At 44.4% G+C, this 27,572-nt stretch overlaps 1 protein-coding gene and 1 non-coding gene across 4 annotated transcripts in view; both read right to left on the bottom strand.

The window, feature by feature from the left end:
- Nucleotides 1-27,572, bottom strand: part of THBS4 (thrombospondin 4) — a 268,357-nt gene that overhangs the window by 202,872 nt on the left and 37,913 nt on the right. The gene's annotated exons all lie outside the window — the stretch shown is intronic.
- Nucleotides 4,148-4,254, bottom strand: LOC145516049 (U6 spliceosomal RNA). The gene has a single exon (XR_014061223.1). It is a non-coding gene; the product is annotated as a U6 spliceosomal RNA (small nuclear RNA).

The following is a 27,572-nucleotide window of genomic DNA, read 5'->3' as shown; positions in this document are numbered from 1 at the left end:
GACACGACTGAAGCGACTTAGCAGCAGCAGCAGCAGGAGCAGCAGCAGTAGTATATTTGACAACTATAACACAGAGGGGGCACGTAAAGACCAATAAGTCTTTAAGTCCCCTACATGTTACTTGAAACAGTGACAGATTTTAGTTTCTTGGGCTCCAAAATCACTGTGGACAGTGACTGCAGCCACAAAATGAAAAGACACTTGCTTCTTAGAAGAAAAGCTATGATAAATCTAGACAGTGTATTAAAAAGCAGAGACATCACTTTGCCAACAAAGGTCAATATAGTCAAAGCTATAGTTTTTCCGGAGAAAGCACCCCACTCCAGTACTCTTGCCTGGAAAATCCCATGGACGGAGGAGCCTGGTAGGCTACAGTCCATGGGGTCGCTAAGAGTCGGACATGACTGAGCGACTTCACTTTCACTTTTCCCTTTCATGCACTGGAGAAAGAAATGGCAACCCACTCCAGTATTCTTGCCTGGAGAATCCTAGGGACGGCGGAGCCTGGTGAGCTGCCGTCCATGGGGTCGCACAGAGTCGGACACGACTGAAGCGACTTAGCATAGCATAGCATATAGTTTTTCCAGTAGTCATGTATGGATGTGAGAGTTAGACCATAAAGAAAACTGAGCACCAAAGAATTAATGCTTTCGAACTGTAGTGCTGCAGAAGACTTGAGAGTCCCTTGGACAGCAAGGAGATTAAACCAGTCAATCCTAAAGGAAATCAACCCTGAATATTCATTGGAAGGACTGATGCTGAAGCTTAAGCTCCAATACTCTGGCCACCTGATATGAAGAGTCAACTCATTGGAAAAGACCCTGATGCTGAGAAAGATTGAGGGCAGGGGGGGAAGGAGATAACAAAGGATGAGATGGTTGGACGGCATCACCGACTCGATGGATATGAGTTTGAGCAAGCTCTGGGAGTCGGTGATGGACAGGAAGCCTAGCATGCTACAGTCCATGGGGTTTCAGAGTTGGACACAACTTAAGAGACTGAACAACAACAACAGCAACATGTTACTTGAAGGAGTAAAATATTACCTCTAAGTAGACAAAATGTACATATATTATATATAATAAAATTATATACTATATATAAATAAAAATTATTTATATGGTAACTCCTAAAGTACCACTAAAACTAAAAAACTAAACAAAATAAAAAATGTTAAAGGCAAAAAGCCAACAGAGAAACTGAAATGGATACTTATAATTCCAATAGAAGTTAATCAATAATATTAAATATCCAAACAATCTAAAGTGAAAGTCACGTCTGACTCCTTGCAACCCCATGGACTATACAGTCCATGGAATTCTCCAGGCCAGAATACTGGCGTGGGTAGCCATTCCCTTCTCCAGGAGATCTTCCCAACCCAGGGATCAAACCCACGTCTCCCGCATTGCTGGCAGGTTCTTTACCAGCTGAGACACAAGGGAAGCCTAAGAATACTGGAGTGGGTAGCCTATCCCTTCACCAGCGGCTCTTCCAGACCCAGGAATCGAACCAGTGTCTCCTGCACTGCAGGTGGATTCTTTACCAACTGAGCTATCAGGGAAGCCCAAAAACAGTGTAACAGAAGATATAAAACAGAGGAACAAAAATTAGAGTGGAAAACAAAACACAAGATATCCACTTTAAACGTAAAAGCAGAGATAGGTTACAAGTAAAATGATGGAGAAAAGTATACTGTACTGGATTGCCTATACTATCATCAGACAAAGCAGACTCAGAGCCAGAACTATTTCAGAGATAAAGAGCGACATTTCATGAAAATAAAGAGCTCAGTTTACCAAGAAGATATAGCAATCTTAAATGTGCATGCCCCTAACAACAGAATTTCAAAATATGTGAAGCAAACACTCAAAGGACTGAAAGGACAGATCCACAGTTACAGTTGGAGATTTCAGCACTCTTCTCTCAGTAATCAATTACTGAAGTTAGATTAGACAGAAGATCAGCAAGCGCATAGAAGAACGAACAACATGATCAGCCATCTTGACCTGAATGATATTTCTATGGAACACTTTACCCAATGGCAGAATACATATTCTTTTCAAATGCACATGGAACATTCACCACAACAGATCATATTCCATGCCACAAAGAAACCTTAGCAAATGTAAAAATCGAAAGCCAGCTGTATTCTCTGAACAAAGTTGAGTTAATCTAGAAATCAGTAACAGAAAGATACTTGGAAGATGCTAGTATTTTTAATCAGTAGAGTATCTGTATGTTTACATATTACTTTTCTCTTTTGTATACTTGAAATTTTCATAGTAAAATGTAAACTAAAACTTTAAATGTTTAAACTAGTACAGAAGGATAGTTTGGTGAGAATTAAAATAATGAGAACCCCTCCTTATAACTAGATTGTTATCAGAGACTCTGATAAAACTCAAAGAAGGAAGGGGCCAGATGGGAGGAACATGAAGACCCCTCCTAAACGCTCCCCCAAAATCCATAATAGTCAAGAACATCATAGAATTGTCAATAGCAAATGAAACCTGCGGTGTAAATTGGTAAGTTGTGAAACATAAGCCATGGTTTTGTTTGTTCTGTGACCTTTGGTAAAGGTAGAAAATACGGGAAAATGTTTCATGAGTGATGTTGATTCAGCCCATGGAGAACATCTCCCGCTTCTGCTCACAGCTCTGCCCACTTCTCTCCCCTCAACATGAAATATCTTGGTCAAGTTCCATCTAAGCTTAGCAGCCACAACTATTTTCAGGGTCTGGTAATGAGCAGACCCGGAGTCCCAGCCGTGGGACTGCCCAGCCTCAGTTTCCTTATCTGGGAACTAGAGGCAATTAACCCCTTTAACAAAGACTGTGAGGATGAAATAAGATAATTGGTATGAAAATACTGTCAGCAGGAAAAGCACCTCACAAATGATTTATTGCTACAGACACCAGTCTCATGATCTCAAGCTGGTGCTCACCTGGGGTAGTGATCAGTTTCTATCATCCTCCGCGAAATGGTGTGACCTGAGTCAGCGAGTCACCCTCACCAGAGGAAGGGCAGAGCTGGCCAGCTGACCACTCAAGTCCCTGCTCCCCGTCCCATGGTGAAGAGCTGGAGCTAGAAAGTGGCTGACCAGCCAGAAACTGCCTTTCCCAGCAACCCTTGGCATGCATATGTGACCAAGGGTCTAGTTCTTGCCACTGGAACGTTAGCCACAGCTTTTAAGAAGCAGAATTGCTTCCTCTTTGCTCTTTTCTCTCCTGCTAGCTGGCCAAACATGTAGGGAAAATGACCAGACCCAGCTAATGGACAGCCACAGGGCAGAAAGACCCCGAGTCCCTGAATCAGCACACAGAAGCAGAGAGGCATCCAGTCACAAGAAACCCCTGCCTGGGGCCATTACACGAGAACTCAGTAAGCATCCATGATGTTGACACAATCATACCTTTTTGGAACATGCAATAAAGTAGTTGGCATGACCTTAACAAGGCTACATGATGCTTCTAGGTTTAATTCCTCTGCCAAGCTTTTGTGGTCATAGCCATAGTCACAAGGTGGTCTGTGCCTCAGTTACCTCATAAGTGTGAATGGTAACAGTTCTTGTTGTGAACTCTGGCTCGTTGTGAGAGTTAACTGAGGTCATGCATACAAGGTGCCAATGTTCAATAAATGTTGGCCACTATTATTATTCCCAGGTGGCATAGTGGTAAAGAATCTGCCGGCCAATGCAGGAGATGCAAGAGATGCTGGATCTCCTGGAGTAGGAAATGGCAACCCACTCCAATATTCTTGCCGGGAAAATCCCAAGAACAGAGGTACCTGGCGGGTTACAGTTTATAGTGTCACAGAGTCAGACACAACTGAGCACACACATACAATTATTATTAACAGCATAGAATTACCAAGCCTTTTTTGAAAATTCATTCATTCCAGAAAAAATTTCTAACTCTGTAGCTTGTCTCCAGGTGACTGGCCATTATACACCTATCAAACATTTTTCAAAGAAACTTTTTTCAGGATCTTAGCATTTTTCCTGGACAGTTTTTAATCTTTATTTGAATACAATTAAGTGGCAAATCGCCAAGTCTAAAGTTCAAGGCTCAGCTTATACCTGAAGGGTCACGTGTATGGATTTAACCATCATTTGTAACTTGACCAACAATTTCTTTTTTTTTTTTTTTTAAATATGGAACGCTTCACGAATTTGCGTGTCATCCTTGCGCAGGGGCCATGCTAATCTTCTCTGTATCGTTCCAATTTTAGTATATGTGCTGCCGAAGCGAGCACTTGACCAACAATTTCTTGGAAGCCTCACTAACATGTCCACTCCAGGGTGTGGTCAAGAAGTCAAGGATGCAGTGGCCATACAGCTGCAAGTCCGACTATCACCAGCAGAGGGCACTGCTGCAACAAACTGCTGCAACTTTTGAAGACGCCCAGGGTCTTTCCATCATCAATAGTTGTGGGGTGGTTTTTTTTGCCTCTCATTTTCATTCCTTGCCCTTAGAACAATGGCCATGATATTTCAAAAAAGTCTGGTTATCCTCAGTTGTGCTTAGGTTTTACAGACCTCCTGAGTCTCGGTGGTCACTGACACTGGTGTGGCTGAATGTAACAACAGGAGACGCTGTGCTCCCCGAATCCCAGTCACTGGTGCTCCTTGTCCTCCTGTCATTTGACCCCCACCTGGTTTCTGCACAGGATTCCGCTCCAGTTCTCCTCCCCATCGCAGCCTCTGGGACTCAGTCCCATTAACTCAGTCATTCTCAACCATGTGTGGGAGATGGGTGGGGTGTAGCCTTTCAGAGTCTCTGGTGTGAAGTGTTCTGCAAACACGTGTGCCCGGGTCTCACCTCGGAGCTCCTGAATGTGATGCTGGGGTGGGTGACGCTTTGAGGCAGCTCCTGGGGTGGGAGGTCTGACAAGCACCCCCACTGCCGCCCTGCGCACCACTGGTGTCGTTAATGAGGACCCAGCTGAGGCAAAGGGCAGGAGAGGTGAGGAGGGCCCCGTGCGGGTGGAGCTGGCATGACTAGGTGATTGGTTGGTGCTTTACTCTCCCCATTTTTCCCCACAGGGAAAATCTGAAACCCACTCACTCCCAACAGGTGATTCCCCTCTTTCTTAACTGAGAAAATTAAAACCTCCAACTAGTCCGCCCTCCTCATTAAGACTCCGGGTTCTTATTCGCATTCTCCACGCCTCCTCCCCACCCTGCTGCTCAGCCTGTCTTGGTCTCTGCGTGTGTTAAGGCCCGCCCACCCCCACCCCACGGTGGCTCTCTGGGGAACTCTCGCCTCCATTATCCATTCCCCACCTGCACCTCTGGGGTCTTCCTGTCCAGGGTTCCTGTCCCCAGTCACAGCACATTGCCTGTGCTCAGAGCGCCCCTGTTACCTACCCCGTCATCCTGTCATCACTGGTTCTGTGAGTTCCTGCTCCCAGGGATCCTCCCACTCTGTCCTCCCTTCCCTGTCCTTGTGCTAACCTCTGTCACTGCCACACATCCTCTGAACTGGCCTGTCTCCACGAAGCTCATTCCCCGGACTGACTTCAGAGAGATTTTCTGACATGCTAATCAAGCATATCTTGCCCTGACTGCAAACTTTCTCTGTCCCCCGCGCACCACCTCCAAACAAAGCTCCCACCTCTGGCACATCACACAGCGCCTTCATCACTTGCCCTTCCCCGCCCCACAGTTCTTACTATACACCCATGAGCCGCTTAAGAAATCTTTGCTTTTGCTTAGCACTCCTTTCTCCGTTTTGCTTCCTGAAGCAAATTCCCATTCATCCCACAAAACCCAGTTTAGGGACCATCTCACATGAAAAGCCTTCCCCAGTACCCTGGGAGAGAGTTCATCCTTCTCTCCTGCAGGATAACTGATCTAACATCAGGCTCTCACTGGTGCACCTTCCCTGTCTTCAGCTTTGGAGTCATCAGGTGTTGATTCTCTGCATACTCGGCTCATTCACAGTTCTCTTTTCCTTTTCAAGCTGTGAGCTTCTTGAGGACGCAGGCTGGGAATGATCCATTTCAGCCCTCCTAGCACCTAGCACAGTGCCTGGCTCAGTGGTGGTGGGAATGGGGCAGAGCTAGTCTCTGCTTCCTTTCACAGATCAAGGTCTTTAAAATATAAGATCCCTGCCCCTAAGGCATTTCTACTTCCACTTATCCCTTCACCCCCTAAAATTTGTTCTCCTCCTGTGTTTCTGATCTTTTAAAGAAACAAATGATCCAGCCACATGTCTAAACTGTGCCGTGCCCCTTCACTTCCCATCTTCAACCTCTGGGTCTTCAGACCCTAGTGTGACTACCACCCGCCCTGACATTCTTCCCTTGGTTTATTTGGTGGAGAGTCATTGTTTTTGCTGTATCCATTCCACTTTCTTTTGGGAAAAGCACCCCAGTCCTCCGTCAGGGAACCATTCGTCCCTCATTCTCAGTCTAGTGGTTTGGATGCCTCTAGTCGTAACTTGAGATGGGTGTTGATTTAACTAAAAATCAGAGCCTGACAGCTCATTGATTTAGAAATGGGCATATAATGGGCTACACCAGCGTCAGACTCCTTCAGAGAATTTCATTGAAACTGACTGTAGGAGAATTGCTCTTCCTGATGGAAAAGATAGAATGGTGTTCCTGGCAGCTGTTTTGTCTTCATAAGGAGAAGGCTTCTGGGCCAACAGAGGGAAGAATAAGGTAAAAGAGTAAAAACAAGTCCATAAATTACTGAGCGCCTGAATGCATCTGAACCTCAACTACCCTGGACTTACCTGTTACGTGAGTCAATATACTGTTTTATTATTATTAAACCAATTTGAATTGAGTTTCCTATCACTTGTAAAAAATCCTACACACTAATATATATAAAATAGATAACCAACAAGGACTTACTGTATGGCATAGGGAACTCAATATTTTATAATAAACTACAAGGAAAAAGAATCTGAAAACAGAATACACACACACATATATATTTGTGGGAATATATATATACACACATATATAATATATATATATGTATATATACATATATATATATGTGGGAATAGGTTAGAGCTAGTCTCTGCTTCCTTTGCTTTACACCTGAAACTAACAACAGTGTAAATCAACTATACATCAATTAAAAACCCCTCACTAATGATGATTATTATGACCTATAGTATATGAAGCCTCCTCCTACACTCTCGTTTCCTCATCACTGGTTTCTTGTTTTCCTCCAATCTCACACGTAATCTTGATAACAGAAATTTTCACTTGCAGAATGTTTAGAGCTCACAAGCCCCCTGGACAGAGCCCTCACCAGGTGTCACACACTCTCCCTACTCAACACGACCAGCTCTGCAGCTCTGGCCCTCCTCTCTGTAGAACCACCCAACTCCTCTCTCCAAGTCCAGCCTCTCCACACAACCCCCACCCTCACGTTTCTAACCACCCGCCATTCATTAGCGTCTGACCACTTCCTCTGACTTGTCTGAACCCAATTCTTCCTCTCCAATTTCTTTTTCCAAAACCAGTGCTCTTTCTGATTATTTTTTCTCCTTTTATGGAAGCATAGTATATACATTGTTACACAATGATATACAATGTTGTGCCAATCTCTGCTGTACAACAAAGTAACTCAGTTTTACACATATATACATTCTTTAATGTTCTTTTCCATTATGGTTTATCCCAGAAGATTGGATATAGTTCCCTGTGATTATCTTCATTTTTATCCACATATTCATCTTTCCCCGTTTCTCCTTCTCTGAAACTCTGGAGTTATCCTTCATTATTCCTTCCTTCTTAGCTTGGGAATCAGCCCTGACTCAAGCTGGGATAAAGAGAGTGCCTTTCCAAGAGAAAGTGAAAAGTGAAAGTTGCTCAGTTGTGTCTGACTTTTTGCAACCCCATGGACTATCCAGTCCATGGAATTCTCCAGGCCAGAACACTGGAGTGGGCAGCCTTTCCCTCCTCCAGGGGATCTTCCCAACCCAGGGATCGAGCCCAGGTCTCCCGCGTTGCAGGTGGATTCTTTACCAGCTGAGCCACACGGGAAGCCCATAAGGGAAGTCTTTCCTACAAGACTAGTAGAAAAGAGATGCTCTCTTCTTCCTGAGTGCCGGTCTGATCGGAGTTAACGGGGGTCACTGTTCCTGTCTGCCAGTGAAGCTGAGTCTGAGGGAAGCAGGGTTGAGAGCGGGAAATGGCAGAAGACTCCGGATGGTCCTATTTGAGCCCCTGCATCCTGCCTTGATTGAAACCAGACATAAGCCTTGGACACTTCAGTTATATGAGCTGTTAAATTACCTTTTTTGGTTCAGCCAGGTTGCCAATTTTCTCTCATAACCCTCCTGTAAAACCGACACAGACTTTGCCTGTTGCTTGTCTCAAGGATGCTGGAGCTGACTGCAGACATTTAAGGCCAGACAACCACCGGCTGCTTATGGGGCCCATAGGGACTTGGATGGGAGGGCCTTAGCTGTTCTTTCAGGCTGAGAACCAGTGCTGGGTTCATTTGCAAACCTTCTCCTCCCTTTTGGGAACACAGCCCCTCCTCTCCCAACTCCTTCCCACGACATGTCTCACGTTCCATGTTCATCAGAACTGCCCTTTCCAATCTTCCCTCCTAACGCAGGACCTCTTTGAGGGGATGTGAAGGCTATGAGTTTTCTTCTTAGTTTGGTCAGTGTTTATGGGAAGGAAGGGAGGAAGGAAAGGAGAGAGAGAAAGGAACAAAACCAAAGGAAGGCAAGAAATCTCCTGTTCATGGTATTTTAAGCTCTTAATTGGGAAACTCCATCTAGTCTCTTAGTTATCGATTCAAAAATCCCTCCTTCTTGTATTTACTACTTTTTAAAATCTGAAATGCTCCTGTATGCTTTCAGGTCAATTTAAAAAATATAATTCATCAAGGATAGTGCCATGTAGCAAAAACACCCGCAGCGGAAGCTTTTATTCTAAATGCCTTTGTCGCCCTCTCTTGACCTTGTTTTCCAGCTCAACTCTCTACTGTCTCATGATTTTCTTAGTTTCCTTCCTTATCAGAATGAAGTGCCCAGACCCAGAGCTGATACACTGGATCTTAATGGTGTTTCGGGGCATAATGGCAGAGGATCCTTCCAGAGTTATTCAGACAAGCTAGACACTATTGTCTAACTTCTCAAAGGAAAACTAGATAATGAGATAATCCTCCCCAGCGGGTTACAGAAGCAAATAATCTATGTTTTCATTATCAGAGACTTGACACTGCCCCCCCACCCCTCCCCCTCCAAAAAAAAAAAAAGAAAGAAAAGAATACCCTAGACACTTTCTGCTTTCCATTGTCTGGGAAGTTTTTCCATCCAGACATTTCTTAAGTGGTTAGAATGGTGCTGAGTTTAACTGTGGCAGGCAGGTCCAGCTGGCCCAGACTTCCCAGCAAGGGCCTCTCATTGCGGCATGTTTAAAATAGTAGTCACTGCCTGAAGTGGATGAGGTATTTAAAAGGAATGTTACCGTTTGTCTATGCATCCAATTCATATGTAAATGCATACTGAGAACCCACTGTGTTCTGTGTTCTATTAAACTCCAAGGGAGGAGATGCCAAAACAGGGGAGCACTGTTCTTGCTCTCTGGGCGTTTATCACCTAATCACAGAGACAGGCTACATCCCCACACCTTCAGATTTTGCTTCAGCTGAGAACTTGAAACCAGGGGTTCTCAACCCTGGTCTCACATTAGTGTCCCCTGAGAAGCTTTATGAACACTGTTGATGATTGAGTCTCAAGCTAAGCAATTAAATGAGAAATATCTGGGTAGAATGCAGGCATGAATGTTGTTAACCCCTGCCTCCTGATAAGTCTAAGGTGCAACCAGATTTGAGAAAATTTGGCCTAAATGCTACTTTTTTTTTTGCCACACCGCATGACTTGTGGGATCTTAAGTTCATCCTGCAGTGGAAGCATGGAGCCTTAACCACTGGACCACCAGGGAAATCCAAACTACCTCTTCTTCTTAAACACAGAGGTCAGTTTGCCCTCCCTGACTGCCCCTGCCAAAAGGAATAGATATTATTGATTCTCAAGGGTCCAAGTGTTTCCATCAAAGAAACCCCCAGGAAACTTCAGACCAAGTCCCCCTTTCTAGAAGGGACAGGAGGAGGAGGAGATGGCAGGACAGTGAGCACACAGCAGCCCCTGATGAAAGGCGGGGCCCATCCTCCAGCCTGGGAGATGGTGGCGGTCAATCCAAGTGCACCTCAGTCTTGGCCCAACCACAGGTGTCTTCACAGCCACTTGACTCACTGCCTACATTCATAAACTTGGGGTCTCGTAGTTATCCGGACCAAATGAGAAGTATTGATACATTTCAGATCACAAACCTAGAATCTTCAAAGGCAATGGAGGTTGACCTCAATTCTCTCCTCCCCAGCCTCCATCTCTGACCACTGTTCCCGGCTGATGCAGGTGCAGAGTCCTGGCTGACAGAGGCGGGCTGGGCCTTAGCATCCTAGAACAGACATTCCTAGGCCCTGACGGCAGCTGCCTGGCTGGGAGATGCGACTTAGCCTTGATTAAAGTAGTAGCCTTTTATTTCCCCTGGTCTGAGCAGGCCCATTCAGCCAGCATGAATCCATTTGTCCAATTGATTTGAACCTAACCGCTGGCACTGCAGCCAAAACCTCTCAGGCCCTGACCTCCCTCTGAAATTGCTCTAACCAACATAGCTGCATCCTCTCACCAACATTTCAGACACGGCTGGGCTCCAAGCTCTACCTCAGAATGTGATTCATCTGGAGCATCAGTGCATGGGAGACACAGATTGGAAACTTTTATACGTTACAGGCAAAAAAAAAAGCAAGACTAAACAATGGAGATGTAAGCTCCCAAGTAATTGTCTCCTAAGGGTATGGGCAGGATGCTGTGTTTAGAACGTGGCAAGTCTTTCAAGGCTCCAGAGGGGCTCTGGGAGCTTACACAGCCTTACTGTTGAGAAGGAAACAAAAAGCTTTCTCATCAACAGAAAAGTTTAGTTCGTGAATCCCCTTGGACACCCAATGCCACAGTGGTCTGGGCCTCCCAGAACGCCTTTGGCATCATAAAATCTCACTTGATCACAAGCTGTTTTCTGGGAGGCAGTGACACTTGGGGCTCTGCTCCCTCAACTGCCTCCCCAAAATACTGGCCCCGATCTGAGGAAAGAGATCAGGCCATTTGACCCCCTTTTGCCCTCAGCCCTCCTGCCTCCAAGTCTCATGATCTTAACACCTCTAGACCATCTCTAGTCAATTCTCTTATTCTCAGCCCTCATTTTGAAGGAGCTCTAAAGAGCAGAAATGCTTGCCTTGAGCCTGTGTTCACAGAGAGCATTTCTGTTGACCCTTCAGCAACAAGAGGTGGGATCTGCTTTCCTGGGGGAGTCAGGGAATCTAGTCCATTAAGCCCCCACAGCACCAGCTGCATTCTAATGGCTCATTCTACCACCCTGCACTCCATTTCTATTATGCCAGGTAGGAGCTAAGCTGCATATTAGAGAGGCCAATGATGCCTAGGATTCCTGGATGAGGGCAGCAATATCAAGGGTTGTGATACTGATACTGATCTAAAATGATGTCTCACAGCTTCATTAAGATCACTTACAAAGGAGAAATTCCTCATCCTGATTCCATCTCAGAAGGAGTTGGAAACTTATCCCGTATACTCTCAGAGTTCTTCACTGAGACACTGTGGCCAACTTTCTGTTTGTCCTGGTAGGAGACCTCTAGTGGTGGTTGGTGTGGCTTTCTGTATGTCTGTCCTGTCCTTAAGAAGAGAGCAGCTGTAGGGATTCTATATAAGAATGTGTGTTCTCTTCTGAACTCATTCTATGAGGCCAGCATCACCCTGATACCAAATCCAGACAAAGATATCACTAAAAGAGAAAAACACAGGCCAGTATCACTGATAAACATGATGAAAAAATTCCCAGCAAAATATTAGCAAACCAAATCCAATAATACATTAAAAGGATCATACTATGATCTAGTGGGATTTATCCCAGAAAGTAAGGATTTTTTCAGTATCTGCAAGTTAATGTGATATACCACAGTAACAAATTAAAAAATAAAAACCATACAGTCATCTCCATAGATGCAGAAAAAGCTTTGACAAAATTTATCACCATTTATGATTAAAAAACTCTCCAGAGTTGAGCTTGGAGGGGACATACCTCAACATAGTAAAGGCCATATATGACAAACCCACAAGTATGTGGTGAAAAGCTGAAAGCATTCCTTCTAAGATCAGGAACAAGACAAGGATGCCCACTCTTGTCACTTTTGTCTAACATAGTTTTGGAAGTCCTAGCCATAGCAATCAGATTAGAAAAAGAAGAAAAGAAATTCAAATTGGAAAGGAAGAAGACTGTCAGTGTTTGCACATGACATACCAGAAAACTACTAGAGCTCATCAGTGAATTCAGTAAAGTTGCAGGAGACAAAATTAATATACAGAAGTCTGTTGCATTTTTATACGAACAACAAACTATCAGGAAGAGAAATTAAGGAAACAATCACATTTACCATTATATCAAAAAGAATAAAATACTTAGGAATAAACCTACCTAAGGAGAGGAAAGACTTGTGCTCACAAAACTGTAAGATGCGGATAAAAGAAACGGAAGACAAAACAAACAGATGGCAAGATACACCATGTTCTTGGGCTGGAAGAATTAACATTATTAAAATGACTGTACGACAGAATGCAATCTACATGCAGTGAAATCTCCATCAAAATACCAATAGCATTTTTCACAGAACTAAAAATAATAATTTTAAACTTTGTATGGAAACACAAAGACCGTGCATAGCCAAAACAACTTTGAGAAAGAATAGAGCTGGAAAAATCACACTTCCTGACATCAGATTACACTACAAAGCTACAGTAATCAAAACAGTACAATATTGGCACAAAAACAGATGCATGGATCAAAATGGGAATAGAGAGCCCAGAAATAAACCTATGCATTTATGGTCAATTAATCTGTGACAAAGGAGGCAAGAATATACAATGGAAAAAAGACAGCTGTTTCAATAAGTGGTGTTCAGATTAGGAGAAAATATTTGCAAACAATGTGACTGACAAGGACTCAATCTCCAAAATTCACAAACAGCTTATGACACTTAACAGCATCAAAACAACCTAATCAAAAAATGGGCAGAAGACCTAAATAGACATTTCTCCAAAAAAGACATACATATAGCCAGAGGCACATGAAAAGGTGCTCGACATCACAAATTATTAAAGAAATTAAAGTAAAAACTATGAGATATTACCACACACCAACTAGAATGGCTATCATCAAAAATTCCACAAATAATAAATGCTGGGGAGGGTGTGGACAGAAGGGAACCATCCTTTACTGTTGGTGGGAATGTAAACTGGTACAGCTAGTATGGAGAACAGCATCAGTTCAGTTCAGTCACTCAGTCATGTCCGACTCTTTGCAACCCCATGGACTGCAGCACGCCAGGCTTCCCTGTCCATCACCAACTCCTGGAGCTTACGCAAACTCATGTGCATCGAGTTGGTGATGCCAAAGCACATAAGTTAAATAAGCACGGTGAGAACCCCATGAACAGTATGAACAGTATATGCAGAGTACATCATGAGAAATGCTGGGCTTGATGAAGCACAAGCTGGAATCTAGATTGCCGGGAGAAATATCAATAACCTCATATATGCAGATGACACCACCCTTATGGCAGAAAGTGAAGAACTCAAGAGCCTCTTGATGAAAGTGAAAGAGGAAAGTGAAAAAGGTGGCTTAAAACTCAACATTCAGAAAACTAAGATCATGGCATCCAGTCCCATCACTTCATCACAAATAGATGGGGAGACAGTGGAAACAGTGACAGACTTTATCTTGGGGGGCTCCAAAATCACTGCAGATGGTGACTGCAGCCATGAAATTAAAAGATGCTTGCTTCTGGGAAGAAACGCTGTGACCAACCTAGACAGCATAATAAAAAGCAGAGACATTACTTTGCCAACAAAGGTCCATCTAGTCAAAGCTTTGGTTTTTCCAGTAGTCATGTATGGATGTGAGAGTTGGACTATAAAGAAAGCTGAGCACCGAAGAATTGATGCTTTTGAACTGTGGTGCTGGAGAAGACTTTTGAGAGTCCCTTGGACTGCAAGGAGATCCAACCAGTCCATCCTAAAGGAAATCAGTCCTGAATATTCATTGGAAGGACTCATGCTGAAGCTAAAATTCCAATACTTTGGCCACCTGATGTGAAGAACTGACTCATTGGAAAAGACTGATGCTGGGAAAGATTGAAGGTAGGAGAAGAAGGGGACGACAGAGGATGAGATGGTTGGATGCTATCACTGACTCAATGGACATGAGTTTGAGTAAGCTCTGGGAGTTGGTGATGGACAGGGAAGCCTGGTGTGCTGCAGTCCATGGGGTCACAAAGAGTTGGACACAACTGAGTGGCTGAACTGAACTGAACTCTGCATATAAGTTAAATAAGCAGGGTGACAATACACAGCCTTGACATACTCCTTGCCCAATTTGGAACCAGTCTGTTGTTCCATGTCCAGTTTTACTGTTACTTCTTGACCTGCATATAGATTTCTCAGGAGGCAGGCAAGGTGGTCTGGTATTCCCATCTCTTGAAGAATTTTCCACAGTTTGTTGTGATGCACATAGTCAAAGACTTTGAAGTAGTCAATAAAGCAGAAGTAGATGTTTTTCTGGAATTCTCTTGCTTTTTCTATGATCCAACAGATGTTGGCAATTTGTTCTCTGATTCCTCTGCCTTTGCTAAATCCAGTTTGAATATCTGGAAGTTCACAGCTCATGTTCTGTTGAAGTCTGGCTTGGAGAATTTTAAGCATTACTTTGCTAGCATGTGAGATGAATGCAATTGTGCGGTAGTTTGAGCATTCTTTGGCATTGCCTGTTTTTGGGACTGGAATGAAAACTGACCTTTTCCAGTCCTGTGGCCACTGCTGAGTTTTCCAAATTTGCTAGCATCTTGAGTGCAGCACTTTCACAGCAACATCTTTTAGGATTTAAAATAGCTCATCTGGAATTCCATCATCTCCACTAGCTTTACTCATAGTGATGCTTTGTAAGGCCCACTTGACTTTGCATTGCAGGATGCCTGGCTCTATGTGAGTGAACACACCATCATTGTTATCTAGGTCATTAAGATCTTCTTTGTATAGTTCTTCTGTGTATTGTTGCCACCTCTTCCTAATATCTTCTGTTTCTGTTACGTCCATACCATTTCTATCATTTATTGTGCCCATCTCTGCTTGAAAGGGAGAACAGCATGGACGTTCCTTAAAAAACTAAGACTAGGGCTACCATATGATCCTGCGATCCCACTCCTGGGCATCTATCTGGAGAATAACATGATCCAAAATTATAAATGCCCCCCAGTGTTCATTGTAGCACTGTTAATAATAGTCAATACATGGAAGCAACCAAAATGGCCATCAACAGAGGAATGGATAAAGAAGATGTGGTATATGTATACAATGGAATATTACTCAGCCATTAAAAAGAATAAAATAATGCCATTTGCAGCAACATGGATGGACCTAGAGACTGTCATACTGAGTGAAGTCAGACAGAGAAGGAGAAATATCATATGACATCCCTAATATGTGGAATCTAAAAAAGAAATGATACAGATGAATTTACTTACAAAACAGAAAGAGACTCACAGATCTAGAGAATGAATTTCTGGTTCCCAGGGGAAAGGATGGCACAAAGGGATAGTTAGGGAGTTTAGGATGGACATGTACACACTGCTGTATTTAAAATGGATAACCAACAAGGACATACTGTATAGCACATGAAACTCTGCTCAATGTGATGTGGCAACCTGGATGGGAGGGGAGTTTGGAGAATATACACATGTATTTGTATTACTAAGTCCCTTTGCTGTTCACTTGAAACTATCACAACATTGTTAATTGGCTATATCTCAATACAAAATAAAAAGTTAAAAAAAATAAGTGGTGATAGGAAAACTGGATAGCTACATATAAAATAATGAAATTATAAAATTCTCCAACACCTTAAAAAAAAACTCAAAATGAATTAAAGACCTAAATGTAAGACTGGATACCATAAAACTCCTAAAGAAAATCATAGGCAGAATACTCTTTGACACAAATTGTAGCAGTATGCTTTTTAAAATGGCTCCTCAACAAAGGAAATAAAAGCAAAAATAAACAAATGTGACCTAATTAAACTTAAAAGGTTTTGCACAGCAAAGGAAATCATCAATAAAATAAAGATGATCTATTGAATGGGAGAAAATATTTAAAAGATATGACCAATAAAGGATACATAAATAGCACACATATAGGATACATCCAGCATATATAAACAGCTCATACAACTCAACATTAAAAAAAAATCAGACAACCTGATTTTAAAACGAGCAGAAGAACCGAACAGAATTTTTTCCAAGGAGATGCAGATGGCCAATAGGCACATGGAAAGATGCTCACCACTGCTAATGTCAGGAAAATGCAAATCAAAAACACAATGAATATCCCTTTACACCTGTTAGAATGGCTCTCATCAAAAAGAACACAAATAACAAATGTTGGTGAGGGTGTGGAGAGCAGGGAACCCTTATACACTGTTGGTGGGAATCTAAATTGGTATAGTCTCTGTGGAAAATAGTTATGAAGGTTTCTAAAAAAGTTAAACATAGACCCACATGACCTAGCAATTTCACTAAGTATATATCCCCCCAAAACAAAAACACCAATTCGAAAAGATATATGCACCCCGATGTTCACAGAAGCATTATTCACAATTGCCAAGATACAGAAGCAACCTAAGTGTCCATCAACAGATGAATGGATAAAGAAGATGTGGTATATATACATAATGGAATATTACTCAGCCATAGAAAAGAACAAAATTTTGCCACTTACAGCAACATTGATGGACTCAGAGGGCATTATGCTAAGAAAAATGTGTCAAAGACAAGTATCGTATGATATCACTTATATGTAGAGTCTAAAAATATAACAACCAGTGAATGTAAAAAAGAAGCAGAGTCACAGATACAGAGAGCAAACTAGTAATTCTCACTGGGAAGAGGGAATTAGGGAGGGGCAACATAGGGATATGGGATTAAGAAATACAAACTATTAAAAAAAATAAACTATTAAGTATAAAATAAGCTACAAGGATATACTATACAACACAAGGAATATAGGCAATATAACCTTTAAAACTTGTGAATCACTATATTGTACACCTGTAACATATTATACATCAATTATACTTCAATTTTTGAAAAAACTAAAAGACAACTTTCAAAAATGGCAACCATTTGCAACAAGGTGAATGGACCCTGAAGGCATTATGCTAAGTGAAATAAGTTAGACAGAAAGAGACAAATATTACATGTTCACAATAGATATGTGTGTCAAATCATTATATTGTACACCTAAAACTAACACAATGTTATACTAATTGCATATCAATAAAAAAATAATTCTAAGCATTTAAACAAGACAGAGCACCTGTTTCCTACCTGCGAATTCCCCGCACCCTGCCGCTGTGTAAGGCAGAGAGGGCCAAGACCACATGCGCCACCCTTCTCCCAGGGTTCAAAATAGTTCATTGGGAATCAAAAGCAATTGAGGCAAAAGAGGGAAGATGTTGTTACATCAAACTCTCCAGCGGAGTCCCACGGAAGGTCGACCAGAGAGAGCGCCCGTTGTCTCCATGTGGCATCTCAGCCCCCACAGGCCCTGCTCGGTGTTCTGCCCTCTTGAGTCACCCCCAGCTTTTGTTCTCAGTCTCTTTTCTGCAAGAAGGTTTTGCATGGTCATCCCGCACCTCATTCAGTTATTGCGGTGCATCTTCCGTCCCTCAGTCAGCCCTCTGGGGACACTGGGCTTCTTCCTCCGGCGCAGGGCCTGCAGTACTCGTGCCTGGGTCCAGCCGCCAGGGCTCTGACTCAGTTGGTTTGGGGCGGGGCCCAGGCACTGTGGGTTTGGAGCTTCCCAGGTGACTCTCAGATGTTGTTAAAAGGCTAGGGCTTTGGTTTCTCTTGCCAGGCTTTCTCTTACACTTTGTATTCTTCCTGCTCATCATTATAAAGAGAGAGCAGACGCTAGGGCAATAGCTTAGTTCTGGAAGTTCAACATGACACCATTGAAAGAATTTATCTCCCTTGTCTTTGGTCAGGGTTAAGAGACCTCTGGTTCTGGGCCCAGATTCCAACCTCAATGTCACCAGGTCCCAGGAGAAGTACTGCTAATATTTCTGCTTATATTTGTGAAACCCTAATCACACCTTTTGCTTCCCAGGATAATCAGTGGTAAAAAAATCTGCTTGCCAACCAGAAGCTGTGGGTTCAGTCCCTGGGTGGGGAAGATCCCCTGGAGAAGGAAATGGCAACTTACTCCAGTATTCTTGCCTGGGAAATTCCATGGACAGAGGAGCCTGGTGGGCTACAGTCCATGGGGTTGCAAAGAGTTGGGCACGACTAAATGACTTAACAACAAATCACACCTTTACATCCTAAAAAGCCTCACAATGGAGCTGTGATTTCACATAAATCATGGCCATGCATGGTATGCTGGGTGTGTGTTTTCTTATTTCTTTTTGTCTCTACTTTCCCCTGTCCCTAAGTTTTTTTACATTTTGAAAATATCTTTGAATTATAACTAAAATACTTAATTTCTTCATGTTTGTTTAGATGAATTTTTGACCTTCATTCTAATTTTTTTAAAGATACATTTCCCTCTGAAAGAAAAATAAATGGATTGCTACTTAGGTGGCCTCCCTCCAGTTTGTAAAGGCAGGATGGGGTGATAGAGCACTGTCCAGGAAGGACCAGAAGGTCCAATCTTGCCTCCATCATTCACTAGCCACATGTACTGAGATGCAAGGTCACATGAGCTTCTCTACGCCCAACCAGAAAATGGGGCAGGACATTTTCACAGCCTGTATCCACAGCCCACAACCTCGGGTCATTATGAAAATCAAATGAGCCAGTATTGGTGAACATAGTTTGGGAGGAGGGGAGGATGGTTCCTTTTCACCAGGTAACCAGGTATACTATGAGCTCGAGTCTTTCTGCAAGAGAAATTTTCCATGCCGATTTCGGTTTCTTTGGAAATGTAGCATTCATTCGTGTGATCAGTGCCCTGGCTGGTCTATGGAAGGCTTTTCTTTTTTGGGGATGGCTGATCAGCAGTCTGTCTGCTGTTTCTGGAAGTTCCATTTCAGCAGGCGGTCCTGGTGAGACTTCATTCTGACATCTGCAAATCACATTCCCGGGGAAAATATGACTCACTCAAGTAACTGTGTTAAGTTTTCATGGATATTGTTCAGGGAGTAGGTGTTGTCTTTGGGCCAAATCACTTGAAATCATCATGACATCAGCCCCTTCACTGAAAGACCCAACTGTGCCCCACAGGAAGCAGGGGAAAGGTGGGGGCTGGGATGCAAGGCTAAGAAAAATCGCTTTCCTAGCCCTCCTGAAGTATTAGCAGCAAGGCAGTCAACAACCACAACAGAGCACCCCAAGTCCAGGAGGAGAGCAGTGAAGGGTGACCAAGCAGGTCTGGGACCCCCATAAATACCCCAATAAAACTGAAGGAGCCAAGGTGCCTCAGCTGCCACGGATGAGGAGAGACACACAAAGCCTGGCTGAAACCCCATGGATGAGGAGCATGTGAAACTCTCACTCCTCGTGCCCTTTTGTGGCTACACCTGACATCACTAACTGTTCATCACACTGTCTGCAGATGACCTTGGATGCAACTCCAGAGTCCTTCGCTACTCAGTTTAAACAGCTGCTACCAATCAATCCAGGATGTTAATTGCTATGAAACTGTTGGACATTCCCAATGAAACGGTTTCAGTTACCAAATCAATGCATGATGTTACTTGGTCAGACACTCAGATCACATCTTCTTCCTTTCCATCTTCATCATCAGTGTCACCTCTGTACCTGTCACCATAAAGCAGATGAGAACAGGCTCCTGAGGGGCCTGCAGGCAAACAGGGGACCAGCCTCTACCTCCTCTAGTGCAGGCTTTCTTAAGGCAGCTCAGTGGGTTGTGATAAGTGAAAGGGAAAGTCGCTCAGTCGTGTCCGACTCTTTGCAACCCCATGGACTATACAGTCCATGGAATTCTCCAGGCCAGAATACTGGAGTGGGTAGCTGTTCCCTTCTCCAGGGGATCTTCCCAACCCAGGGATCAAACCCAGGTCTCCCACATTGCAGGCAGATTCTTTATCATCTGAGCCACAAGGAAAGTAATAATGCAGCTGTCAAAGCTGGTGGGCCAGAGACAAGGCCACCTGCCCTCCTGAAGTAGATTCATGAGCATCTCTTTCCACTGCAGCCAGATGAAGACTTCTACCCTAGGCTCATGCCAAGGCATCTCCAGTATACAAGCTGGAAAAGAATATGTTGTTAAGGTGTGAGTGGAGGGCAGACGTAGGACAAGATGAAACTTTTTAAAAACATGCATGGCAAAAACCACCACAATATTGTAAAGTAATTAGCCTCCAATTAAAATAAATTAATTAATTAAAAAAATAAATCCCATTTAAATAAATAAAAACATTACTTTTAAAGGAATAGAATAAAAACCCTAACTTGCAAGTCATCACTTTCAATTACCCTCTAATTCAGTGCTGGAGAGAAATAATGTACCCCATCAAATTAGAGAAACCCAAGTGCCCTGGGCTTCCTAGATGGCACTAGTGGTAAAGAACATGCCTGCCAATGTAGGAGAGGTAAGAGATGCAGGTTTGATCCCGGAGTCGGGAAAATCCCCTGGAGGAGGGCATGACAAGCCACTCTCGTATTGTTGCCTGGAGAATCCCATGGACAGAGGAGCCTGGCAGGCTACAGTCCATGGGGTTGCACAGAGTCAGACAACAACTGAAGTGACTTAGCATGAATGCATGCAAGTGCCCTGAATTCATCAGGAAACACAGACTCCTATACAGAAATGAATGGACTCACTACTGAGCCCTCCAGCACTCCCCACTGGATGGCCAGGCAAACAAGGAGCTGAGGCATCAGGAGAGCCAACTACATGTGCTGTGGGTGTGTGTTCACACACCTTGGTCCAACGTGAATCTGAGGGGACAGGGGACAGGCTCTGATTCATTCACACTTGTCATCACCCTTGGTCTCAGCAACCTCTGTGAGAAACAAAGATTCCCAGGGCAGTGAGTCACTAAGACCAGAAAAATCAGAGAGCACCGAAGTTACCCCATTTCAAGACTGATCAAGAAGCAGACTGTGAGTACACCCCCACTGAATATCCAAGGTCCTTCCCCTAGAATCTGAAAGGTCGATGTGAAGAGGGGTTGGAAGACCTGAGCTTGTTCAAGAGCTGCCCAGTGGGGTAAATATGGACCTCAAACTTTGGAATCCTAGGCCAAAAGGCACTAGACCCCCAACTTCAGCTTCATTTGGGCTCTATATCTAGATGTGATAGAAATAAAGGCTGGGGGTGTGATAAGAAAGGAACTGAAATGTTTTCGATGTAGAGAAGAGGAATATAGGATACAGATGGGAGGAAGAGACTGATGAGAAGGGAGTAGAAATGTCATTAATGTCTCCTCATTCCAGAGCAAAGGGAGTGCGGCTCTGTAATTAGCTCTTTTACCCCCCAAACCAGTCAACACATCTCGACTCAGCCTGGGCCTATGCTTTCCCAGAATAAGCCCATTACATGCTTCTGGAAGGGAAAGGGAGGGTCAAATGACCAACTTGCCCAGGTTTGCTGGGACTTTCCTGATTTTAGCATAGTAAGTCCTGTGTCCTGGGAAATCCCTCAGACTTGGGCAAACAAAACAATTGGTCACTCTGCCAGAAGGGAAAGAGGGAGGGAGGAAGCGGGAAGAAGGAGTGAATTAAAGGAGGTCCAGTGGACCTGGCATGGGAGCAGCCCACCTTCTCAGCGAGGTGGTGGCAGCTGAGTAACTGGTGAGCTGCTGGGGACTGGGGAATATTACATGAGCTCATCCCTATAAAGGAGACAAGAGACAATGGGCCAGTCATGATCCAGTCATAATGGAATTCTGAAAATAGACTTATTATATTCCTTCAGGGAGCATCTGTTGAGCACCTGCCCTTTGGCAGATTCTGTGCTGGATGTTGAGAATAGGGAAGAAGAAAGGACAGGCCCTGCCTTCTGGGAGCCAGAGGAGGCAGGACACGCTGAGGGAACCCACCGTGTGCGTCCTGCTTCATCCCCTGGGTGGAACTCTGCACACACTCACAGCGGACAGCTTGTCTGCTGGGGTGGCAGACACCCCGTCTACCTTGGGGATCCTAGCGGACAGTGTCACCACCTCTGAGACAGAACTTCACCGTGCATTCCCTCATCTGTAAAACCCACAGTGTAAGAGGGCTGTGGGTTGGTTGGTTTTAAGCAACATGCAGGCCTTCTTAGATGCTTCCCTGGTGGCTCAGTTGGTAAAGAATCCGCCTGGAATGCAGGAGACCTGGGTTCAATCCCTGGCTTGGGAAGATCTCCAGTATTCTTGCCTGGGAAAGCCCATGGACAGAGGAGCCTTGCAGGCTACAGTCCATGGGGTCACAAAGAGTTGGATTTGACTGAGCAACTAAGCACAGCATAGCACAGGCCTTCTCAGAGGGCTGTTAAGAGGATCACCAGGCCTCTCGTGTAAAGTAGACTTGATATCATGGCCAGATGGACATGAGGCTGCCAGGACCCACCGGGGGCCAGCACCAGGAGGAGAAGGATGAGGGGTTTCCACTGAGCTCAGGGCAGATGGAGCTAATGCCCAGGTATGAACACTGCCTGCTCCATCCCCAGCCCTCTGGGGCCAGTGGGCAGGCAACTGTTTCCTTGCCCAGAGACATGGCACAGCCGGGCCCGAGTCACCACTCAGTGTCCTGCCCTCTTTCTGCTTTACTCCTGATCTTCTGTTCTCAGACCCAAGTCGTGGCCCAACAGGGCTGCTGTGGTGACTTTCTATCAAGGCCCACAGAATAGAGACTTGGAAAATGATGAGTGCAGCTGACCGGCTACCTCTTGGTTGGTCTCCAACCTGTCCTGAGAGTCAACCTCCACAGATCTGGTACTGTATCTATTTGGATCGTAGTAACAAATGACTGATCTCCTCCCTAAACTCCTGCCCCACCCAATCCCCTACAGGGCATTCAGAGAGTGGATTGGTTTATAGAAAGAAATAACATCTCTCTGAGTTGTTTCAGATCTCAGAAACACTGAGGCACTCTGTTTTTACAGATCAGAGGGAAACAGACATAGAGTAAGTCTCAGAATTAAGATAAAAATCACCAAGCTTATAAATGATTCCTTTCCCTCTCCTTTTATCTGTTCATAGAATTTCTCCTTTCTTCCCTCCCTTGTTTCTGGCCAGGAGCTGGGGTTTTCTGCCTTCTGGGAATTCACATGTAATTAGTTTATTACTATTCTAAATTCACATAGCAAAGACTTGGAGTTCAGCTCTTTAACAAGCAGGGTCATACATAGATAAAGCTCTTCCTCAATTTCCTGCCCATTGTATCTCATATTAATAAAGTATTTAAACACAGTATGTTCAGCAAAGAGGGAGTAACTGGAAGGGCCCAAGGGTAAAGTGGAAGGAGTAATTAGAAAGCCTTTACAGAGGAAGTGACATTCAACTTGAGATTTGAAGGATGAATAGGAGGGTTGTTGTTGTTCAATTGCTAAGCCGTGTCTGTCCAACTCTTCGCAACACCATGGACTTCAGCCCGCCAGGCTCCCCTGTCCTCCACTATCTCCTGGAGTCTGCACAAATTCATGTCCATTGAATTGGTGATGCTATCTGACCATCTCATCCTCCGGCACCCCCTTCTCCTTGAATGTACTAGTAGTTAAACTTGAACACAAATTCCCAGCAATCCATGAGAAGAGAATCAAAAGCATGAAAAAGCAAGTTTATAGCAGAGATCTCACTTTCAGGATAAACACAGGGTTCTACGTGTAGTTCACCCAGGCTGGGGGTGCCTCCTTCCACAGACTCTCCGGCCTGCAGTCGGTGTTCACATCCAGACTGCTGCCCCTTCAGATGCCGTACGATCCCATATTCCTCTTCTGCAATGGGGATAAGAAAGTAACCTAACATTAAGTAAAAGGAAAGGAAAGGAAGGAAAGTCGCTCAGTCGTGTCCGACTCTTTGCGACCCCGTGGACTGTAGCCTACCAGGCTCCTCCATCCATGGGATTCTCCAGGCAAGAATACTGGAGTGGTTTGCCATTTCCTTCTCCAGGGGATCTTCCCGACCCAGGGATCGAACCCAGGTCTCCCGCATTGGAGGCAGACGCTTTAACCTCTGAGCCACCAGGGAAGTCCGCAACATTAAGTAAAAAGCTTTTCTAAATAAAGGGTTAAGACAGAAAGACTTTGGCTGTGTTCACACATAACTAGAAACTTCCACTAACCCAAATGCCCCATTCCCCAAGCCGGCTGGCTAACGGAGGTTTGGCAGCCTCTGTTTTGCTTTCTCCCTCCTGTCGGCTCCAAGGCCCTCCCTCTGGGTGCCTGTGCTCCCATCTCTGCAGCAGCACCTTCTTCCCTTCCTCTCTCCTCTCCGCCCGCTCACTTGTCAGTGCCTGAGTCAGCGGAGATGTGTGGGATCGGGCAGGGAGTGAATTAGTGAGTTGAGACTCCTAAGCAGACGCACTGTCCATTTACTCCTCACTCACTAGGGTGCCCCAAGGGCCTCCCCAGCTGACCGCTTTGGGTGAACCTATTTTTGTAGGTGAGGCTATAATCCCAGACTCCAGGCTTGAGGATAAGAAAGCAAGGCTCATGGGATGGACAGTCAGAGAGATTTATGGTTCTGAGGGAGGAGATTGGAATTTTGACAAGACACAGCTGGCTGAGGGAGTGAGCTGGAAGATTCCGCCCTGGGGTGAAGAAGAAGGGGGGGGTGTCTTTAAATAGCAGGTGGCTTCACTGTTTCTATAAATGAAAACAGTTTTCACTGAACACTGATTACGAAAATGGTCTTTTATTAGATAGCTGCCTCAACCCAAAGGACGGCCCTGGAGGCGCTGGCTGGGGAACGTTCCCTGCAGCTCATAAACATGGTTGACTGCACCTCACCTCACGCCAGGAGCATTCTTATTTCTTTCTGCTCAAGGACTCTGCATGGGCCAGGAAGCAGAGACCCGTAGGGGTAGAAGGGCAGTATTAGGCCAGGGCTTGGCTTCAAACACTGCCAGATTAAATTATTCTTGTCATTTGTATACTTATCTGAGAATCATTCATCCTTCTTTTGAGGAGACTGAAAAAGAGATCCCCATGTTCTGCCTTGGGGCCTAGAGGAGGGCCCTGGGAAGGGCAGAGCTTGTGAAGATACCAGCAAGTCTTCTCTCCATAAGGCAGAGCTGAATGTAATTGGTCTCTCCTTTCTTTAATTCACTGAAAAAGCCCTTCTGAAATGACCAAGCTGGCAGGAGACTGAGGAACACTTCCCCTCTGAGTAAATCACTTGCCCTCCAGCCTCCTTGCTTTGAAGAAGCTGATCCCAAGGTCTCGTGGCAGGCCGGGCGAGCCTACTCTACTCACCAACTTCCCAGGGAAACATGGCTGCCCAAGTGGCTGAGAAAGCAGACAGGCATGAATCCAGACCTCACCGCCAAGTCCCCATGCTGAGCTGGGGGTCGCTGGTATTTCCCAAGAAGGAGTGAATAATAACAGCTGACATTTATTGAACACATACTATGCGCCAGGCACAGTGCGAGACATTTTATATCCATGAGCTCATTTCATTCCAACAACTCCATGAAGTAAGTTCTATGTTCAGAAGAAGCTGCCAAGAAGAGAGGAAAAGAACTTGCTCACAGAGACACAGCTGGTTAGTGACAGAGCCAAGATTCCAACCCAGGTTGGTCAGAAATCTAACACTCTTAACTACCCCCTACACTGCCTCCCTTCATGCCAGATTGGAAAGGGGCTCAGAGCATGCCACCCTCAAACCGACCACTTTGGCAAACTGACTATTTCGAGGTAAAGACACTTGAAAAACTACAAGAAGGACACTCTGACTGTCCCTCTTTTTCTTAAAAGCAGGAGATGAAATTCCCACATGAAAGATGTCTTCCTCATAGAAAACAAACTTATGGTTACCAAAGGGGAAAAGGCGGGGAAGGATAAATTAGGAACTTAGCATCAACATATACACACTACGATTCATTGGAAGGACTGATGCTGAAGCTGAAGCTCCAATACTTTGGCCACATGATGCAAAGAGCCAACTCACTGGAAAAGACCCTGATACTGGGAAAGATAGAAGGCAGGAGGAGAAGGGGCTGACAGAGGATGAGATGGTTGGATGGCATCACCGACTCAATGGACATGAGTTTGAGCAAGCTCCGGGAGATGATGAAGGACAGGGAGGCCTGGTGTGCTGCAGTCCATGGCGTCGCAAAGAGTTGGACACGACTGGGCGACTTAACAACAACAATATATAAAATAGATAACCCACAAGGACCTACTGTACAGCCCAGAAACTCTGCTCAACATTTTGAAATAAACTATAAGGGAAAGGAATCTGAAACATATATCTGAATCACTTGGCTCCATACCTGAGACTAACATTCTGTTGTAAATCAATGACATTTCAACAAAATTTTAAAAAAATAATAAAAAAGAAAGAAAGATGTCTTCCTTACACCAGAAGGAAGTAACATTCCTGTCACCAAGGATAAGCTGACATGGACTGAATTCTACGCAAAAAGATCTCGATAAAAAAATTCTCATCTTCCATTCGCCTCCCCACATACCTTACATAGTTTCACTTTATAACTGCCTCTCTTTGTTCAACCTAATGTAAAAGCAAGTAGGTTTCACCTTCTTGGGCCTTCATTTCCTTATGAGGAAGTGTCACATAAAATTTGTGTTAAATAAATGTGTATGTTGTTCTTCTGTTGATGTGCCTTATGTCCATTTAGTTCATAGGCCCAGGCAAAAAGAACCCTAAGAGGGTAAAGGCCAAAGTTTGCCTCCCCTACAGCTGATGCCTTCCAAATTCACCCTGTTCTCCCGCCCTCATTTTATCTATGCATCTGCCTTCCCAGGCTTTTCTATGGACAGGTGGTACTGCAGTGGGGACTCTATGTAAATAGCAGATTTCCTTGGGCAGGTTTGCTTAGTATGGGACTTTCTGCTGAGATATACTGGAGATATTACCACTTTGAAAAATGCAAGCAGAAGGTGTGTGCAATCCATGTGCCAGGTGGCAAAAAGGGGTGTGAGAGGCTACCTGGTCGAAGCACCGTCTTTAGAAAGCTGAGAGGACAAGGCAGCCATAAACGAGGTCGTGACCCTATCTAACTGAAGTCTCTCCAAGAAAGAGCCTGTGTCTGGAGGCACATCATTCAAGAATATCTCACAGAACGAAGGCCTCTCTCAAACGTACATGTTGTAAAGCCATTTCAGCCAAGTGAGGAAAATTGATTTCTCAGCATGGAAAGATAGTTTTGACAGAAGCCCTGGAAAAAACACCAGGTGTTTCTTGGACACTTAGTCAAATAAATTAACTTGGAGGCTCAGCTGGACTCCCCAAGCAAACAGTGTGCAGCTTTGAAAACCATTCTTCTTCCCCCCAGAGGGATGGTG

The sequence above is a fragment of the Giraffa tippelskirchi genome, chromosome 7 (genome assembly GCF_054371585.1).
Source record: "Giraffa tippelskirchi isolate mGirTip1 chromosome 7, T2T-mGirTip1v1.2.pri, whole genome shotgun sequence".
NCBI classification, from domain to species: Eukaryota; Metazoa; Chordata; class Mammalia; order Artiodactyla; family Giraffidae; genus Giraffa; species Giraffa tippelskirchi.
This window is presented reverse-complemented; position numbering and strand designations above follow the sequence as displayed.